The sequence below is a fragment of the Lemur catta genome, chromosome 7, assembly GCF_020740605.2.
Source record: "Lemur catta isolate mLemCat1 chromosome 7, mLemCat1.pri, whole genome shotgun sequence".
Classification (NCBI taxonomy): domain Eukaryota; kingdom Metazoa; phylum Chordata; class Mammalia; order Primates; family Lemuridae; genus Lemur; species Lemur catta.
This window is the reverse complement of record NC_059134.1, coordinates 97,888,507-97,894,506: the sequence shown is the minus strand read 5'-3', so window position 1 is coordinate 97,894,506 and position 6,000 is coordinate 97,888,507.

The following is a 6,000-nucleotide window of genomic DNA, read 5'->3' as shown; positions in this document are numbered from 1 at the left end:
ATATCCAGCAGGGCGGAGCTCAATAAATGGGACAGACAGGCCGGAGAGTTAATTCTCAAGTTAGGAAAAGAATCTGCGGTGTACATTCAGGTTTAAAGGCTGTAAATACCTTTGTACTTCTAGCAGGACTTTGCCCTTTTGTGCCCTTTGTGCTCCATGCTGACTTCATCGGCTCCCATAAAGATAGGCTCTGTATGGCAGAGGTCGGGCTGTTGGAATGGCCCTGCCGTGCTCAGCAGTAATCCTCTCCCACGCCCCGCACACTTCCTTCTGGATGGCTCCCGCGCCCCCTGGTGGTCATCACTGGGCAAGGCGAGTTGATCAGAAACCATGCTGTACCACCTCCTTCCCCTAAAACCTTGTTATCGGGAATAGCTAGGTCCCTGCACTTTGGGAGAGCAGAGTGTCCTCAGGAGGACAGAGCTGGGAATAACTTTTTAACTTAGAAGTCTGCAAAGGACCACAAGGGTCTGGACTAAGAATTCTTTCTACAGCAGGAATCAAGGGTAGCCTTTCAGCCTCTGCTCAGACAGAAGTTTTCTGTTGAAGGATAATTGTTTTTAAAAGACTGAAATCATGACTTTCATACGAATATAAAATGAACGCACATCAAATATTTTATTTAATTCATTAATTTATGAGGGACTCAGGAAGGGGTTAAGCCTGTCCAGAGGAGAACTCAAAGAGCAGACACATATACAGGCAATCAGGAATGTTGAAATGAATATGTTAATAAATGGAAAACTGGCTTTGGTTGTGGGGAGAGAGCAATGGCACTCCTCCCTTACAAAATGCATTTGCGTCTCTATGGACAAGAATCACTTGCATTACTATCAATTTTCTACAACTTATAGAGTTGGAAGTTTGCTGCAATACCTTAAAATGCACAATTATAAAATCATATGACCCAGAAAGGTGCATTAGATGTGGCCTAGCATGCCATATAGTACACCCATTAATCTTCTTTTTTTCTTTTTTGGCCATTTTAATTTTTTCAGATACTCCCAAGGTAGCGCCTTCCATAGTTGAACAGTCCCAACTGTGTTAAAATGTTCTTTGTTACACAGAACAAAAATTTTCCTCCCTGTAACTCCCACCATTATTTCTCTTTGCCTTTGTCCAAATACTTAAGAAATATAATCTGTCTTTCCCAAGATGAGCTTTCCAAGAAGGGAGAGTTGCTATGGGGCACCAGGACAATTGCTGGACACATAGCCAGGAGGCCTGAGTTCTAGAAACAACTCTATCGCAAAATAGCTGTTGTTTGACATCATACAGCCTGTTTTATCATCTGTCAAATAAGGGGACTGATGAAAACTAAAGAATCCCAAACTTTTCAAGGTCAAGAATATCTTATATGCATTATTTTTATTCATGGACCTTTTCTTTGGAAAGATTCCATATTCCTAACAAAACAGATTCACTAGGTAATAAGAAATTTGGTTTCTATGAGAGGATGTTTCCGTGAGGGAAAAAAAATGACCTTCTGGTTAGCCTGTATGGCCATAACAGAAATGACTATATGATTTCCCTTAAACTGTTAAACATTGAGAACAGCACAAAGAGCCATCATTTTAAAAGAAAAAAAAAAAAAAGCCCTCAATTGCAATTGGAATCCAGGAACCAGAAAGGAAGCATCACAGAGTTGTTTTTTTTTTTATCATGGCATTCTATGTATTTGAAGGTAGATATTACAGACTTAAATTCTTCTTTAAAACTCCTATTAGCTATGAGCCTGAATTGTTAATTTTATATTGATATTCGCTTTTCCTTGGATTCTGTCAGTTGTGTACAAGAAACTGAAGCAAGTCAAGTTACCGTAGGACAAGGGACCTGCAGGAGGGGAGTCCATGGGCTGGTGAGGAAGATATTGGTGTTGAACCAAGTGGACTATAGGGTCTGCAAGCAGGTAGACAATGACTTAAGGTTCCCAGCTCAGTAGGAGGCCCTTCTCTCTGAGATAGATAGACTTTTTTTTTCTGCCCCATGGTGGTCCTTGGTTTCCCAGACACTAGGTCTAATATAGCTGTTTCCCCATTAAACAAACACAATCAGGATTAATTCAAGTGTTTGCATTTGGGTTATAAATAAATCAGCCAACACTTAATTTCACCTTTACAAACAAACCAAAGAGAGAATCCTGAGATTTCAGAGCTCCACTTCCCTCTCTCCCCTCCCTCTGAGCCTGTTTCTTTCCGCCTAGAATAAAGGACTGAACTTTACCCCATCTTGACTTCCAGGACCTGCCGTGGGACAGGTGAGACCACTTCTGGCTGGTGAACCCTGAGTCAGTATTTCTAGGGTGTAGTGTTCAGGAGATAAAGGGATCTAGAGAATTGAAGAGGAAGACTCTTTCTGTTCCCTCACATTAATGCTTGCCTGCTGCAGGGAGGATAGAGAATAGAGAATAAACGTCCTGATTTGTAGCTGTCTATTGCTGCATAACAATATGCCCTAAAACCTAGCAACTTGAAACAACAAATATTTATTATCTCACAGCTTCTGAGATTCAGGAATCCAGGTGCAGCTTCACTGGATGCTTCTGTCTTGAGGTGCTATGGTTTGAATGTGTCCCCTTCAAAATCCAGGTGTTGCCAATATGACAGTACTAAGAGCTGGGGCATTTAAAAGGTGATTAGGCTGAGAGGGGTCCTCCCTCATGGATGGGACTAGGTACCCTTATTGAAGGCCTTGATGGGGGGACTTTGGCTTGCCTGCCCTTCTGCCTTCTGCCATGCGAGGAAGCAGCAAGAAGGCCTTCACCAGATGGCAGATGCCGATACCTTGATCAGACTTCCCAACCTCCAGCACTGTGAGAGAATACATTTCTGTTCTTTATAAATTACCCAGTCTCCAGTGTTCTTTTATAGCAGCACAAAATGGATTAAGACACAAGGTCTCTCACAAGACTGTAATTAAGGTGTCAGCTGGGGCTGTAGTCTCATCTCAAGACTCAGCTGGAGAGTGACCTGCTTGCAAGGTCACTCATGCGGTGAATGTTGTTGGCAGGATTCAGTTTCTCAAGGCTGTTGGACAAAGAGCCCCAGTGCCTTGCCATGTTGGCCTCTCCACAGGGCAGCTCACGCCATGACACCTACTTCCATCAGAGCAAGTGAGATGGATGGAAGCCAAAGTGGTTTGTATCCTACCTCATCCCATCTCATCTTGTATTAATCGCAGATGTGACATCCCATCTCTTTCACTGTATTCTCTTCATTAGAAGTGAGTCAATAAGTTCAGTCCACGTTCAAAGTGAGGATATTACACAAAGGAGTGAAGACCAGAGGCCACCTCAGTGACCACCTGGCACACAGTTCAAATCCCAAATTAATGCCAGATGCACACTATTTCTTTCACCTTCTTAGAGCTCTCCTGCCCCGTATCCATCCTGGACAGCTCCTACCCATTCTCTAGGTCTCAGAGTAGATGCTTCCTTTGGAAAGCACCTCACCCTCCAGGACTGACTTATGCATTTCTCAAATGTGCCTCTATGATACTCTAGAATTCTCCATCATAGCCCCTACCATGCTACATAATTACCCAGACGCTTGTCTGACTCCTGCACCTTCTGTAAGTTCTGTGAGGGCAGCAGCCTTGTCTCCCCTCTTCACTGATGTGAACCCAACCTCAGCATAGGGCCAAAATGTACTAGGCACTTGGTAAATATTAACTAAATTTATTTAATAAATCTTCTTGTTATATTGCTCTGTTATGTCCTTCTCCTGATTAAAACCCATCAGTAGCTTCTCATTACAAGGAGTAGGGAGACCAGACTCTTCTTAGAATGGCATTCAAGGCTTTGCTCAATCTAGCCCAAGTCTTACATACTGTCACTCCCTGACACCATCAGCCTCACCAAACAACCATGTCTTCTCTGAACCTAATTCATCCCTTCATGATTTCCCAGTTCCCTCTGCCTGATATGTCTTTCTTCAGTGTCATGTCTGGCAAATCCTGCTTCTGCTTCAAGACTGAAGCCTTCTCCAGTTTGTCCAGGTGGTCTCCAGGTTGGTCTCTCTGCACTTTCTCAATAGGGCTTGTTCAGATGCCTTTCTAAAGCACACCCTATGTTGTCTTTTCCTTAGCTGCTTACACAACTGTCTTCCTGACTAGACCATAAACTGCTTGAGAGTAACAACTTGGTAATATTCACCTTCCATGACTACCATGAAGTAGGTGTGCAGCGGGTATTTGGAGAATGATAGAATCATTGACTACGAACACACACACACACATGCACACACACCCTAGGGATCCTCCTCTCCTCTCCCTAAGGAGGAAAGATCCTTCCTGGATCCTGCCTCTTAAAACTAAATGTGATCGCAACTCCTTGTGACTTCTAGGATAAACTTTTTGTCACTGAATTGAGTATTTAAAATAATGGGCTTTATTGATAAAGATGTTTTATATCACATTGTTCATGTGTTTTCCTCACATTAATCTCCATAGACCATAAACCTGCGCATATGATTTAGTAAGGTCAATTATTTGTACCATAATTTGTTTTGTATTTTTGTACAAATTCCTCAATCTCCAGAGCCATAAAACATAAAATGCTACTCTGAAGAGCCTGGTAAGAGAAGTTGGAAGACTCAGTGGGGAAACCTCTTTACTTCTGATGTGCAGAAGACATGATTGTTTATTACAGCACCTTTGAACCCATGTCAAGAGTAACAGGATATGCAAACTATTTAACTGATAAGGGATTGATAACCAGACTAGGGACATGGACAATGTATATGACCTGAACTTATGTACCCCCATGATGAGCTGAAATAAAAAAAAAAAAAAGAAACTCAAATAATTCAATAGCAAAAAAATAACAACAATAGTAATAACCTGTTTAAAAAATGGGCAAAAGATCTGAATAGACATTTCTCAAAACAAGACAAACAAATGGCCACCAAGTGGATGAAAAAATGCTTAACATCACTAACATCACAGGGAAGTGCAAATCAAAACAACAGTAAGCTATCATCTTGCCCCAGTTAAAATGGCTATTACCAAAAAGACAGAAAAATAACAAATGCTGGTGAGTATGCAAAGAAAGGGGAACACTCATACACTGCTGGTGGGAATGTAAATTAGTACAGCCACTATGGAAAGTAGTAGGGAGGTACCTCAAAAAACTAAAAATAGAACTACTATGTGATCCAGCAATCCCACTTCTGGGTATTTATCCAAAAGAAAGAAGTCAAAATATCAAAGAGATATTTGCACTCCCATGTTTATTGCAGCACTATTCACAGTAGCCAAGATATGGAATCAACTTAAGTGCCCATCAACAAATGAAAAGATAAAGAAAAATGTGGTATATATGCACAATGGAATATAATTCCACCATAAAAAGAGTGAAATCTATCCTTTGCTATAACATGTGGAGCTGAAAGACATTACGTTAAGTGAATTAAGCCAGGCACAGAAAGACAAATGTTGCATGTTCTCATTCCTATGTGGGAGCTAAAAAAAAAAAAATTGATCTTATGGAGGTAGTGAATAGAATGGTGGTTACCAGAGGCTGGGAGTGTAATGAGGAGAGGGCATAAACAGGGGTTGGTTAATGAGGACAAAATACAGTTGGATAAAAGGAATAATATCTAGTGTTTGGTAGCACAATAGGGCAACTATAGTTAACAATTTATTGTATACTTCAAAGTAACTATAAATAGAAGAACATATTTGGAATGTTCCCAACACAAAGAAATGATAAGTGTTTGAGGTGATGGATATTCTTATTACCCAGATTGGAGCATTATACATCGTATGCTTGTGTCAAAACATCATAATTCCCTGTAAGTATGTACAACTACTATGTATCCATAAACATTAAAAATAAAAAGACCATATATACATATACATGTTAGAAAAAAGAGTAACAGGATATTCATAATGAAGCACAGGTGAAATTGGATAATCATGACTTTAAACTTTTTGTAATTTAAAAAAGTAGGACATCCAGTGTGAGTACTTCTCCATTTGGATGTTTTAGTAACCATGCTG